This window comes from Caretta caretta, chromosome 2, assembly GCF_965140235.1.
Source record: "Caretta caretta isolate rCarCar2 chromosome 2, rCarCar1.hap1, whole genome shotgun sequence".
Classification (NCBI taxonomy): domain Eukaryota; kingdom Metazoa; phylum Chordata; order Testudines; family Cheloniidae; genus Caretta; species Caretta caretta.
In genome coordinates, this window is record NC_134207.1 from 227498687 (window position 1) to 227514195 (window position 15509).

Consider the following 15509-nt stretch of genomic DNA (forward strand, 5'->3'; position numbering starts at 1 on the left):
TCTCTCTGCACTGGATGCTTCCCTGACTCACTGATTATTACCTACAGTTCAAAGCAAATACAATTTATTATACAGCAATCAATTTTTAAAAAATGAGGAAAAAATGGGAAAGGTTAAAAGAAAACACATAACCCTGCTCTGTGGCATGGGGACATCACAACCAGCAGTCTCTGGAATGTAAGGGAAGTTCACAGTCTGTTCCTCAGGATGAGGCAGGGGTCGGGGGGGGGCAGTCAGGGAGAAGGGGTGGTTGGATGGGTCAGGGGTCCCAGCGGGGAAGTCAGGAATGAGAGGAGGGGTTGGATCGGGTGGTAGGGGGTGGGCAGGGGTTCCGGGGGCAGTCAGGGGACAGGGAGCAGGGGGTGGTGGATGGGGCAGGGGTTCCGGGGGGACATCAGGGGGCGAGAAGCAGTCAGATAGGGAGAGGGGGGTGGGCCACACCTGGTTGTTAAGGGGAGGCACAGCCTCCTCTAACTGGCCCGCCATACGATTTTGGAAACCTGATGTGGCCCTCAGGCCAAAACATTTGCCTGCCCCTTCTCTAGGTGGCAGCACCCTTCTTCCCAGCGTCACCCCCGCCCCACCGGGGTTATGTTCCCCCTCCAAGTCTGGCCTGCAAGGCGTCTTGGCTGCGGGTGTCTCCCTGCGCTGGGCCCGCTGCGCAGGGTCCCCCTCGCTCTGCCCAGCTGCTCACCGCACCCGGCTGTGAAATGCTCCAGCTCCAGCCCCAGCTCCACTCTGCCTCAGCACGGCTACTGCTGCTACTGGTGCTCTGCCTCCAGCTCCCTGGGCTGCTTCTCTGGCCCCTCTGGCTCTGGTTGCTGCAGCTCTGCTCCCAGAACAGGTCTGCTCTGTGGGCTGCTTCTGCAACTCCGCTCCCTGCACTGACCTGCTCTGTGGGACCCAGGAAGACAGGACCTCCCCAGCCTCCTGACTCCCTGATTAGCCTGCCTACCCTGTCAATCAGGCTGACCTGGAGCATTGACCTCTCCCCCTTGTTCCTGGGGACTGTCAGTCTCAGGGTCCTGATTTCCCATCGACACTTCCCCTTTCTTTGGGTACTGGAAGCCAGCCAGCAAAATACCCCCAATGAGTTTTAGTAAGGGGACAAGAGTCCCCTTACAGATATATCAGCTTTAAGCTCTATTAACTACAGAGGCATAGGAAATTGTTTTGCAGTCCTGTGAAAATGTCCAAGATTTCAAAAAAATTTCCCATCCCACCCAAATTGGGAGAAAGTCAAAATCTCAAACATTTTCATGGACTGAGTATAAAAAAAAATCTAGAAACAATTCATTTTGATGATTTTAAAATCTTTTGTTTTGATTTCAACCTATAATTTTTTTACTTTAATTAGGTTCATTTTTTAAACAAAAACTTGTCTTGAACTGCAAAACAAGTGTTTTTTCATTTAGAAAATGGTGTGAAAAAAATTCCAACAATTTCAAAACTTTATTTTTCAAAAATATTTTGAGTCAAGAAATCTATTTCTTGAGAAAAATTGGCATTTTCCAACAGAAAACAGTTAGTCAAAAAATTCCCAACCCCAACTTTACTGTTAACATTGGTGCCAGCCAGATGTCCAAGTACTGATAAAAAACAGTAGTTCTGACAAATTGAAGAAATGGGATGAACGCCATAAATGAAATTAAATAAGAACAATGTTTAATAGTTTATAGGCAGTAGAAAGAAATTGGTCCCTTTCACAAATAAATCATTGGGGTATGCTATAGCACAGCATGAAAAAGCCAAGTATTAAAACGGATGACTAACTGAATAGAAGAGAAAAATGGCATGTTATAGGGGTCTAAAGGGCAAATGTACTGAGTTGTGTTTATAACAGTATCCTGTGTAAAATAAATCACATTATGATGTGCTGCTGAATGCAATACTAGACATGAATAAATTTTTTACTTATTTTTAAGCCATGCCCTGGAGTATTTTGTTTTGTTTTGGTAGTCACTTTTTTTTAAAAAGACAAACTGGAGAGGATTCAGGGCAACACAACTGATAAAAGATTTGGAAAATGAAGAACGGTTAAGAGATGTGGGCATGTTCAATCTACAGAAAAGGCAGCTAAGGGGAAACAGGAAAACTAAGTACTTGACAGGATGTTATAAAGAGAACAGGAATCAATTAGTCTCATTACTCAAGAAAGGCTGAACAAGAAGTAGTAATAACTAGCTTAAAGTGCAGCAGGGAAAATGTATAACTAGAGCAGTTATATAATGGAACAAACTGCCAGTGGAAGTTATGGCATTTCCATCCTGGAAGGTATTCAAGGCTAGTTTAAGAATAATGAAATCCATCCTACAGAGATGCAGGCAGATGGACTTAGATGACCCAGTAAAGGTCCTTTTCCTCAAAATAATTCCATTATTCTATAAATACTCCTAGGCTTAGCAGTAGCTGCACTCTGATGAACTGTTTTGAGTTTCTAAGAAGAAATTGTGCTGCAATAAATATGAAGTGAAAAAAATAGCTTTTTACCCCAATTAAAAGAAAATGAATGATATTTATGTTATCTTAATTCTGTAAGATGTCTGTTCCTTTTTCAGCTAAATCTACTCAGACTGCAATACCTCCAAGTAACAATTATTTTCACCAGCAAATTCAGAGTTCTCCCATACCTAGAATTAGGACAACTTACTATATGCATCTATCTTGTATATCATTGTTTCCCAAACTTGGGACACCGCTTGTTCAGGGAAAGCCCCTGGCGGGCCAGGCCGGTTTGTTTACCTGCCGCGTCCGCAGGTTCGGCCGGTCGCGGCTCCCACTGGCCGCGGTTCGCCGCTGCAGGCCAATGGGGGCTGCGGGAAGAGGTGGCCGGTACGTCCCTAGGCCTGCACCACTTCCCGCAGCCCCCATTGGGCTGGAGCAGCAAACCGCGGCCGGTGGGAGCCGCGATCGGCCAAACCTGCAGACGTGGCAGGTAAACAAACCGGCCCAGCCTGCCAGGGGCTTTCCCTGCACAAGCAGCATCCCAAGTTTGGGAAATACTGTTGTATATTATACATATGTTTAAGACAAAGTTAAACTGCTAAATACATACACTACTATATTCATAAGCTTCATTTGTTTTCTCATGTTAAGGGTATAAATAGCCACTTGAACATCTTTCTTATTTGCTGAAAGCATTGTTCAGAATTGTCTTACAGGTATATTATATAGCCTGGGAGACAGATAGGGCAGGAAAGAGTGCAGAGCCTGGGGCTGAGTTTTCTGAGCCTGGAAGGTTGTGTGTGATATTGGGAGAAGCGTTCTTTGAGACTAGGTGTGTTGGATGGGAGTGTTGGTTTCAGAATGGAGGGGCTGCTTCTGAGCCAGGGAGGGGATTGGTTGTCAGCCTGGTCTACTTTGGATGGAGCTGAGAGGTATAATTACTGGGACTGTTCAGTATACCAAACCACTAGGGTGTCAGTGGTGTGCCAGATGTACCGTGACAAAGAGGCAAGCAATGGAAGGGGTTCATCAGCTAGGTCCTGGGGGGGCTCCCAATAACCACTTAGACACATGGCTAAGTGAAAAGATATTTTACTAGGGCCAGCTGGAAAGGGAAAGGATGCAAATACCCTATATACAGAAGCTTAAACAATTACAGTTCAAAGTGAGCAATAGCAGTTCTTGTTTCGGTTCCTGGGGCAGTCCAATCAAGAGTTAGGGCTTCTCAAGCCTAGCGCCAGGGGCGCCTTCTCCAGTCCAGTCTATATTCTAAGTAAATAGCTGTTTGCAGGTTTCCAGGCTCGTTAGTGTAGTCCCACCCAGACCTGCACCCAGCTATAACATCAGGCAGTCAGAGACTGTTCCACCTGTGACTCTGCATACAGCTTCTGGGAATTCTGCTTCTATCCAGCTCACTGCTTGCCATGCAGCTGCTGCTTCAGGTTTCCTGAAGCCAGGCACCACTCTCAAACAGAGCCTGGCCACTTCCTGGTTCAGGACCTTTGTCCTGCCCCCCTCCCATCCAGGAGGAAGGTATGGGCAGCGGGGAGGGGGCTGAATGGAGTTCTAGGCCCCTGTTGAAGAGATCAATCAGACAAGTTTAAGAAGATTCTGAGCAGCCAGTGGGACGAGTTGTGCTGGCAACTCTAGTCAATGAGATCATGGACGAACTATGGTATGTATGTGAAAGATGGTGGGGAAGCTGGTAGGGTAAGAGCAGCACTGGAGGAAAAGAGCTGGAGAGCTCTAGAAAATAGGAAACAGAGAATCATAGAATCATAGAATATAAGGGTTGGAAGGGACCCCAGAAGGTCATCTAGTCCAACCCCCTGCTCGAAGCAGGACCAATTCCCAGTTAAATCATCCCAGCCAGGGCTTTGTCAAGCCTGACCTTAAAAACCTCTAAGGAAGGAGATTCTACCACCTCCCTAGGTAGCGCATTCCAGTGTTTCACCACCCTCTTAGTGAAAAAGTTTTTCCTAATATCCAATCTAAACCTCCCCCACTGCAGCTTGAGACCATTACTCCTCGTTCTGTCATCTGCTACCATTGAGAACAGTCTAGAGCCATCCTCTTTGGAACCCCCTTTCAGGTAGTTGAAAGCAGCTATCAAATCCCCCCTCATTCTTCTCTTCTGCAGGCTAAACAATCCCAGCTCCCTCAGCCTCTCCTCATAACTCATGTGTTCCAGACCCCTAATCATTTTTGTTGCCCTTCGCTGGACTCTCTCCAATTTATCCACATCCTTCTTGAAGTGTGGGGCCCAAAACTGGACACAGTACTCCAGATGAGGCCTCACCAATGTCGAATAGAGGGGAACGATCATGTCCCTCGATCTGCTCGCTATGCCCCTACTTATACATCCCAAAATGCCATTGGCCTTCTTGGCAACAAGGGCACACTGCTGACTCATATCCAGCTTCTCGTCCACTGTCACCCCTAGGTCCTTTTCCGCAGAACTGCTGCCTAGCCATTCGGTCCCTAGTCTGTAGCTGTGCATTGGGTTCTTCCGTCCTAAGTGCAGGACCCTGCACTTATCCTTATTGAACCTCATCAGATTTCTTTTGGCCCAATCCTCCAATTTGTCTAGGTCCTTCTGTATCCTATCCCTCCCCTCCAGCGTATCTACCACTCCTCCCAGTTTAGTATCATCCGCAAATTTGCTGAGAGTGCAATCCACACCATCCTCCAGATCATTTATGAAGATATTGAACAAAACCGGCCCCAGGACCGACCCTTGGGGCACTCCACTTGATACCGGCTGCCAACTAGACATGGAGCCATTGATAACTACCCGTTGAGCCCGACAATCTAGCCAGCTTTCTACCCACCTTATAGTGCATTCTTCCAGCCCATACTTCCTTAACTTGAAGAAGAAGAAGAGGTCACAAAAGAGATAATTGCTGTTTTCTCCCACCTTGCCTCTCATGGTGAAGTGTCCCAATTTTTCATTTTGAAAGGAGGAAGGGATGCTCCTTTTTCCTCTCACCTCCCCACCCAAACACTTCCCTGTGATACCTGCAAATGAAAGTCCCATTTTTTCCACTTTAAAAATATGATCAAGCTGCAACAGTGGTGGAATAGTAAGAAGATTGGTGGGATTGCAGATAGCACTTACTCTGGACATGAGCTGCCACTGTGTGAGAACTTTTACAACATTTTAACATCTCCTCTACTGAAAAAACAAGTTTTCTGACTACACTTAAACACCTGGAAGATTATAGTGCTTCCTAGACCTTGTACGGCCTGCATGAAATATTCATATATTTTTCTCTGGGAAAACAGAACATTACTAAAAACTGGCATAAGGGGAGAACAGGTTGCTACATTTCAAAAGTTTTCACTAATTTGGAGTGCCCAGGTTGAGACTAGGGTTGACAATTTGCTAATTGCTGGTAACCTGACTCCCGAACCCCCGCTCTCTGCCCCGCCTCTTCCCCCCAAGTCCCGCACTCCAACTCTTCCCCCCCGAGGCCCAGCCCCCTTTGCTCACTTCTCTGCTCTCTCGCTCCGTCGCTTGCTGGATTCTCTCAAGGAGCCTGCCTGCAGATAGGAGGCAGCCCTGGCTGAGCAGGGGCTGGTGCAGGTTAATGACCCAGTTCCTCCCCTCAGCCCTATGGTAACTGGACTTTTGGTATGGGTGCCATTTAGGGTTGCCGGGTCCCTGAAAACTGGGCACCTGACAACCCTAAATGGAACCTGGACACAGAAGCCAAAAACTGGACTGTCTGGGTAAAACCCAGATGGGTGGCAACCCTAGTTGAGACCCATAGAGAAGTCCTGATTCTTAGAGGTACAGAGCACCTGTAGCTCACACTGATTTCTGTGGGAGTACTGGGTGACCTGTACCTCTTCAAATCAGGATTTTTGTTGTTGTTTTTATTGTTATTACTGTCTGCCCTGAAGTGCCATCCCTCTCCTGGAACATTCAGAGGAGCAATAAGGACCGTTGCTCCTTTAAAGAAACAAAAGCACAGCAGTGTGTTGGAATTAATAATCACTTCAAGGCAAACACAGCACTGGGATGACAGAATAAAAGTAAAACACATTTGTTCCATCAAAAAGAGATAGGGGTTGTACATGAGTTCAAGTACAAGGGATAAAGTCAGAAATGGTTACAAACAAAAGTGAAAAACACTTTCTAGTGACTATGACTTAACAAAACTGTAGTCTTGGTTCAAGGTAAGATTCTTACCACACTTCCTTACAGCCAGATGGCTGAGGACCCTCTCAGTCAGGATCTCTGACAAAGTCCAAACTGCTCAGTTCCTTTGTCTTCTTAGATGAAATATAGAGAGGAGCAAAGAACCCCAAGTTTCTATCATCCAGTTAACTTCCGAAATGCATTCTTCTCAAAGTCCAGTGCCCCTGCTGTGAGGAAAGGTGCCATGGAATCTGATGGAGAAGATTCCATGCTGGTTTCTTCCCTGCTAATGCTTTCTGCAATGCCAATTGATCTGTCCAATATGCTAATGAATGGCCACTTGACTGTTTGCTAATTGTCTGTGACTGCACCTACATGGAGGCTGCAGCCTGTCCTTTGTCTGGAAAAACCCTATTTACCCACTCCCCAAACACATTTTAGTCCCATATTTCCTTCATTTGTACAGTGCTTTCGGCAGTGGCGAATTAATGATTTTGCTGCCCCTAGGCCCTGAAATAATTGCCGCCCCCATATGAACTTGTTTTTAGTTTTTTTACAATTTCGCACCGTCATTGGTGGTTTCAATACGCGCTATGATGGGTAGAATCGCATCATCCATAGATGCCGACTCTGTGGGTGCTCCAGGGCTGGAACACCCACAGAGAAAAGTTGGTGGGTGCACAGCATGCACCAGCAGCTCCCTGCCCCGCCCCCCTGCCCCAGCTCACCTCTGCTCCGACTCCACCTCCTCCCCTGAGCACGCAGCCAGGTCCTGCTTCTCCCCACTCCCTGCCAGCACTTGTGTACGAAACAGCTTCACACGGCTGGGAGGGAGGGGGGAAGAGAGGGGAACGCCACGCGCTCAGGGGAGGAGGTGGGGCCGGGGTGGGCATTTGGGGAAGGGGACCAATAGAGGCAGGGAGGGGGCGGAGCTGGGGCAGGGACTTTGGGGAAGGGGTTGGAATGGGGGTGAGGAAGGGGTGGAGTTGGGACAGGGCCAGGGGCGGGGGGCCGCGAGCACCCACCGGTGCCAGGGGAAGTTGGCTCCTCTGGCTGCTGTTATAAATTTGCCGCCCCTGCAAATTTGTCAGCCTAGGTGATAATATGCCATTGGCTTTGGGTGTTTAATGTACATACTCCATGCAAGAATATTAATGATCAGTGTTTCAGAGTAACAGCCGTGTTAGTCTGTATTCGCAAAAAGAAAAGGAGTACTTGTGGCACCTTAGAGACTAACCAATTTATTTGAGCATAAGCTTTCGTGAAGTGAGCTGTAGCTCATGAAAGCTTATGCTCAAATAAATTGGTTAGTCTCTAAGGTGCCACAAGTACTCCTTTTCTTTTAATGATCAGTGTGTTATTGGCTTACCAATACTTACTCCATACCTAGTAGATATAGATTATGACATAAGCGAATTGGCGTACACTGAACTGGTCAAACAGGAACTCACTTCCTGATATCAGTGAGCCCCTTGCCCTCTTATATTGGGATGCTCTTAGGGTCTCACTGACACAGTAAGAGTAATAAACATGCTGCACATTGTATTTTCAGTATAACGCACCAGAATATACTTCCCTAAGTATATTAGCCATATGAAGTCAAGGGAATCAAGGTTATTTTCATGGGTTTTTTTCTATTTGTATCTTTTCCAAAAGCACAAACAAAGCCAAAAATACAGAGTTCAAGTTATGGATGTTGTGCTAGGGTTTACAAACCCCACACTGGGGAACAGAGGGTCAAGGAATCAGCTCTGGGATCAGAAGGCTCCATCCGACCATGTATTCTGGCTGTGCTTGCAATGGAAGGGGAGCTTTAAGGGGCATAACGCAGCTCACTCAAGGTGGTCAGTGCGATGGAGCAGACTTGCACTGGTAGCTCCTGTAGGGATACAGCAGGAGCCCCATGCTGCCTGGAGCAGACTCCCAAGATGAAACTTCAGGCTGCTGCCAGAGAGACAGCAAAGCACCAGCCTGCGAGGGGAAAGAACACTGGGGAGCATAGAGGCAAGGGGGAGGAAGTGACACAGGGAGCATTGCCCAGGTTCCAGGGCCCTGGAACCTGGAAGAAGTGATAGAGCCTGAGTTCCTCTACTGCCCCCACAGACTTGAGCCACTAGGTGTTACTGCCAAACCACAGACTGGAGCCTCAAGTAGTGACCACTAGGCACCACGCCCCATCACATATTTGCATAAGTATTGGCAGGACTGAGGCCTTCTGCCGTAAGCTCTTTGGGGCAGGGACTTTTTGTCACATCTGTGCACAGTGCCTAGCACAACAGAGATTTTTGTTTGGGGCCTGCAGGCGCCCCTACAATACAAATAAAAATCATAGAAATAGGTGGTCTTCCAGTGTGCCAGCAACCCTCATAAGCTGCCAAAGATAGAGATGAACAGGAAAGCAACTGTGCCATCACTAGAGGAATTCTCCGTTTCGAGAAATCAGTTCCACTAGAAGTTATTGCACACTCACCCACCCACAAATATATTACATACAAAGAATTTACTTTTATTCTTAAACTTCGATTCAGAAAGCAAAGGGGAAAAGTGCTCTGTATGGCTAAAAAACCAGGATGGGCTGTTGTAAATGTATGTTCCATTTGAGTGTCTGTTAACACTCCATCAACCCATATCAGGATATAAACTATACATGTCAACATATGAAAGTCTAAAAGTAAGGTTCAGGGGCCTTGTCCACCTGAGATAATCAGTGTATGTGCGGGGGGTGATAGCTTATGGCGAGATCTCCTGACCCTCCAGGGCGTGGGATGATGGTCAGCCTAGACAATAGCTCCTCAGCTATAGCCAGAAATTTGTTTATAATGTTTTTATTTGATCTAGGAATACATCTGGACAACTGGTTTTAAGGTACCTGCAGTTTGTTTAGCTATTCTTTGGCACAAGAAAAGCTTAAACTATCACCGTATTTGAAAACTAAACAAAAACTGTAAAGCCTATATTAATCCCAAGCTAGTTTTCAATATGTCTAAACTGATTTTCTATAAACTCTTCAGATGAATCATAGAATCATAGAATATCAGGGTTGGAAGGGACCTCAGGAGGTCATCTAGTCCAACCCCCTGCTCAAAAGCAGGACCCATCCCCAATTAAATCATCCCAGCCAGGGCTTTGTCAAGCCTGACTTTAAAAACTTCTAAGGAAGGAGATTCCACCACCTCCCTAGGCAATGCATTCCAGCGTTTCACCACCCTCCTAGTGAAAAAGTTTTTCAAATTATCCAACCTAAACCCCCCCCACTGCAACTTGAGACCATTACTCCTTGTCCTGTCCTCTTCTACCACTGAGAATAGTCTAGAACCATCCTCTCTGGAACCACCTCTCAGGTAGTTGAAAGCAGCTATCAAATCCCCCCTCATTCTTCTCTTCTGCAGACTAAACAATCCCAGTTCCCTCAGCCTCTCCTCATAAGTCATGTGTTCCAGACCCCTAATCATTTTTGTTGCCCTTCGCTATTGAATGCTATTGAATCATTTATGGAAATGGTACAGAAAAAAAACCCATTGATATAAATCCAGTTAATTGACTTCACTGGAATGTTGCCCTTAAAGTAATATATATGCTGAGAACACAAGAAATGTAGACTCAGATTTTCAGTAATGGCCCCTAAATTGGATGCACCAAAATGCTAAGAAACTAACACCCCATCTAAAGTTAATAGGCCAGATCATCAGCTTATGCAAATGAACATTGCTCCACTGAAATCAATGGTGCTGCACCAAATTATACCAGCTGAAGATGTGGACCAGTGAAATCTATAGATGCACTTCTGAAAATCAGGCCCTAGCACCTTAAAGTTGGGTACATAAAATTACAGATCACTGTTGAAAATGTGGCTCTACTGATAATTTATTTTATCTAATTTATATTAAGAGCTTCATTTTTTACAATAAACCATGTCACATGCACATGATTCAGGTGCAGATCTCATACTCACCAGTGGAATCTTGTACACAGCTGGGGAAAAGTCCAAAAAGGATACATTACTAAGTGCAGGGATGTACACAGGTCAACTTCATTCATTCAGCTGTAACTCCCAGCCAGTGCAGATGCACAAGGAATTAATGTGGCAAACAGTTTTTAGTTGGGGTGGAATTTTTTTAAATGAACTCAGGCTTCAGCTACTGATGAAGTTAACAAGAATTCTATCAACTCAGATGAAGACTGCTAGCTGATAGTTCTATTACAATTTCCACTGAAATAGAGTCAGACAAAAAAAGGAAGTAAGGCGTTTTTAAAAGATTTTAAAGCTCTTTATCTCATTTTAACCAATCCAACTTCAGTTCCCATGGAAACAGCAGCCTGAAGACTTCAGCTGAGTTGTTAGAAATTGTGCAGATTCCAGCTGAGCCGGCCAGCTGATCTTTGAAAAGACTGTGAGTTTCCCAAACACCACCTAGTCTTTAGGACCTATTAATCTCCTAGAGCCTGCAATGTTCTAACTATTAACCAAAAAGATTTCCCATAGCACATTTTTTTAAAAGTTAAAATTGTTTACCTGTACTTATAACTTTACTCTTTAAAATGTAACTGTTATTTGAATAAAAGCAAGAGAATACTTCAAGAAGTGCAGTTGAATTTGATACCTCTACTTCTTAGGACACAGGAGAGTCGAGACATCAGAGACACCCTAGGCTTGTACATATGTAGTATCACAATATTAACAACATGGCTCACTTAGATGCTTTTACTTTTAAAGTAATTTTGGCTGCTTTAAGTCTATGCTGTCTAAGCCACTCTTACATTTAAAACAATTATGAGTTACCTAGCTGAACATGGGCTCGATCCTCCAAGCCAATATTCAGATAATGAATTCTTATCCATTGCTGTTAATAGGACAATACAGATAAGTAAGGACTACTGGTGAGTGTTGGGGTTTACAAGATCAGGCTATTTATAAGCTAGCTACTTCTTATGCACTCCAGCTCCTTTCCATAATACTTTCAGTTCCATCTAAATTTCATAGCCTTGATATTATACACAAGTAAGTAATATTTATATGTAATATGCTATTTTCTCTTGAATTTGCATATTAAGAATAGTACAGATATAGCCACAGTCACTTTTTAATGCCCACGCTTCTAGCATTCTACAGCACATGTGTATAGCGTGATATCCGAATGCGGGCTGGATACACAAACCAACCAAATTCCATTCTAGCTGTTACACTATCATGACATATTTTGCATACTGTTAGACTGTTTGTTTTAGACCATATGAACATCACATCCATTTGAATGAGAAGGTGAGCACAAACTACAAAAATCTTTAACAAAAATATGGCAATTAGAATTACAAGAAACTCCATTGAAATAATTGTCTTTAGTCCGCAAATGAAGGAACTTCAGCATTAAGACCATCATAGCATGTTTAACAAAAACAAAGTGAACCACTCATTGAAAGATGGATACTTGAAAGAAAGAGTGGAAGTATCATGGAGCTGCCTAGTGACTTTTGCCTTACCCGCTGGCAAACATCCGGATTGATTTACTTTCTTTCATTCTCTCCATCAGTGGCTGCTTTTGGCTTATTTGAGTGGGAACCCAAACTTGGCCATACTGATCTAATTCTAACCAATGAAGTTCTGGGAGTCAGATATAATATTGTGAAATAGCTTCAGGGCATGATATTTGTATCATATTTTGCTATACGCCTAAATGAGCCTTTGCGTCAGGAGGCCATCAGTGGAGGAAAGGGGGATAGTTTGGGTTCATTGAATATTGCTGCTAGATCCAAACCCAGCCTTCTCATCCCTATACTGTTGTGTCTTGCTTATCATGAGAAATCTTGCGGACTGAGCAATGGTTCATTTTGCTACTTCCCCACCCCAAAAGTAATAGACAAGATAAAACAAGAGCTCTGCATTTGGAAACCAATATAAAAGAAGACCAGAACAAATGAGCTGCTGGGCTTGTTTATCTTATAATAAGACAAAAACATGTGTGTCACCTAAAAATTTTCATTCTCTTGGAAATCTGTGTTCATTGTTTCAGGAGCAGAGGAATAGCTACCCTTCTAAAGGACACAGCTGAAAAGAGGTTTCAGCAATAGCACACACAAATGAGAAACACAGTCAGGATGTAAGGCAGACTTAACAGAAGCTTGCACATGTGGATTTTTTGTTAAGAAGCATATTTGATTTCTTCCAAGCCTCCATGTTAGGGGATTATATAATTGTCAGCACTTATGGAGAGAAGACCGCTATGAGATGTAAGGAGGGGTGTGACATAAAATGTTTGGGGACCACTGCTGTATTGCGTTTATCAAGAGCAGACAAATGCTTCGTAAATTACCTGGAATTCTGGTCTGCAGCAGTCAGAAAAAAGTTTGAATAGCTTCCTATCAATGGAATCAATTGGGGAACTTAAGCTCTTATGCAAGTGAAGTGTGGAGTCTAATATGTTATTAATAGTCCCTGAAATAAGAACATTTTGATGGATCTCAAATCAACATTCAAACCAGAAAAAGAGGCTGGTCTTGTTTTTTGTTTTGTAAAAATAAAAACACACAACCAAAAATCAAAGAAACCTTATGAAATCAAATCCTCAGCAATCAAAATGAACTAGCATTTGATACTTTTAGAAGACAGCACTTTGAAATTTAAATCACTTTGAATCAGAAGCAAATACTGTAAGGTATGCAGAAAACAACGTCCAGCTGAGTCAAGCTTAGCACAGCCCCTGTGGGCATGGCTGCAGGGAAGGCTCCCTTTTGGTTTACCTATGTTGAGCTAATGCCTGTGGACCAGGAGAGACAGAGCCAGCTGTCATGTGCACACAGTCAAGTCAGTGGGACCAGGATTTCACCTAGTGAATCTAGCCACCAGAATGTGCGCTCTGCCAAATGGAGTCCAGTCTTCACTAGAATCTGCACTTCGAGAATTCTCTTCTTTCCTCAAGCAATGAAGTGGACAAAAAGTAGGTGCTAAAATTATGATCTCATATGCAATTTTAAGTTTCTCCCTTAATTATGCAATAGGGCTTCCTTGTTCTCTCATGAGCTGCTAAACAATCTCTTTAGACTTCAACAGTCACTCACAATCACACAGCATAATCTGTGAGTAATACAGAGGTCACCATTAAAAAAGGTCATATTAATTATTAGATAACAGTTAGCTACTGTTGTAGGAATAGCAAAATCCCCCCGGAATATGCGTTTCTTGTATGCAGTAATCTGGCAAATATTTTCATTTTTGTGGTGACCTATATTTGTATAGTATAGAAAAATATATCAGCTGCAGACAGTCTGTGTTTAAAAGCCTACACTCATACCGTAGCATATTAGTGGAATTCACAAGCAGAGACCTACAGTTGTTGATTGAAGAGAAAAATGTGGAGCAATCTTTTTTTGACAGAAATCTTTTGATATGGGTAATCATAAAATGCTGTTGTCCAAAATTGTAACAACTTGGCTTTTGCTGGCACTGTCTTATCCTGGCTCTGCAAATGTCTATCTGTCTGAAAAATAAAAAGGAAGCAGTAAAAGAAGTATGCCATCAAGATCCTGATCCTCTCTTTCCTTTGCTGCCACTCAGCTGCCTGCTCCAATCTGGTGAGGCAGCTTTAAGTGATGGCTTTTAGGAACGTTAAGAATAGGTTCTGAATTAATTTTGAGCCTCAGACCTCTTTAGGTACCATCCATCCTTTGATGGATCTCTTTCTGTCATCACTGAGATTGTTTCTGCTGTAATCCTCCAAGATAAGCACTCATTGATTCATTTTTCAGTGATTCCCCAAAACAATCAGCAGTTCAGGCAATGGAAAGGTTGCTAAATATATGAGACAAAACTTTTCTATGTACTAAATGCAAGAGTCTGCATTAACAGAATGTTGACTATTAAAAATATTAGGGAATTTGTAATTAAAGCTGTAGCAGCAACTAATTGCTCTGTACAAATGTTTAAAAAATTGTTTTTGTTTAATATTGCGTAAGCAAGGATAAATATAGCAAGGCAAAAATAAACTGAGTAAAAGCATGTGATCCCAAATATTTACACAGTGCACTGGGGAGTCATTACTGACTAATAAAACACAGCCTAAGATGTTTCCTCAAAAGGAGATCTGACTCCAAAAAGGTGGTGCCAACATCTTAAGAACATAACAATGGCCATATTGGGTCAGACCAAAGGTCCATTTAGCCCAGTATCCGGTCTTCCAACAGTGGCAAATGCCAGGTACTTCAGCAGGCATGAACAGAACAGGGCAATTATTGAATGATCCAACCCCTGTCGTCCAGCCTCAGCATCTGGCAGTCAGAGGTTTAGGGACAATCGGAGCATGGGGTTGCATCCCTGACTATCTTGACTAATAGCCACTGACAGACCTATCCTAAAAATATAGTTAAGTATTCTGCGTGGGCCAACCTGGAGGCCTGTGGAAGAGCCATAGACCGCAGCAAAGCCAACATATCACCAACAGAGCCATTGGAGCTATAGCCATGAAGATGGGACTCTCCTCAGCTTGCAGACTATTTAGCAGCATGAAGGGGCAGCTTTCTCCACACCACAAAATGGAGGAGTTGCCATTGACTTCAGTATGATTTGACCCTACCATCTAAATATAAAAGATGAGCCAGCAAGTTCAGATAAAATAAGAACATCTCAGAAGCCTCAATCAGAAGTCATACTGAACCTGAGCTGAATCTGTTGATGTGGACACAGAGGTGAAATGAGGACAGACACATGGAATTAAGTGGCAAGCTGCAACTTTTACTAAATTTGAGCACAGAGAGGGATGTTACCGCCCATCACCTATACGTTCCTGTACCAGGCATTTAATTGGTTCTACTGTGGGGATTACAGGGCTCCTTACTTTTTAACCCATAACTTGCGGTGGGCTCTACTCTGCCTACCCCCATCAGGACTCAGCTCACTCCAAATCCCAGTATCTTCCCCAGGGAGAGGGCC

General features: G+C 43.9%; 1 long non-coding RNA gene across 3 annotated transcripts in view; it reads right to left on the bottom strand.

The window, feature by feature from the left end:
* Nucleotides 1-10792, bottom strand: part of LOC125631407 (uncharacterized) — a 159255-nt gene extending 148463 nt beyond the window's left edge. For all 3 annotated transcript variants that reach the window (XR_007354943.2, XR_007354942.2, XR_007354941.2), the window contains exon 1: nucleotides 10542-10792. This is a non-coding gene — a long non-coding RNA (uncharacterized LOC125631407). The remainder of the gene's footprint in view (nucleotides 1-10541) is intronic.
* Nucleotides 10793-15509: the final 4717 nt, after the last annotated feature.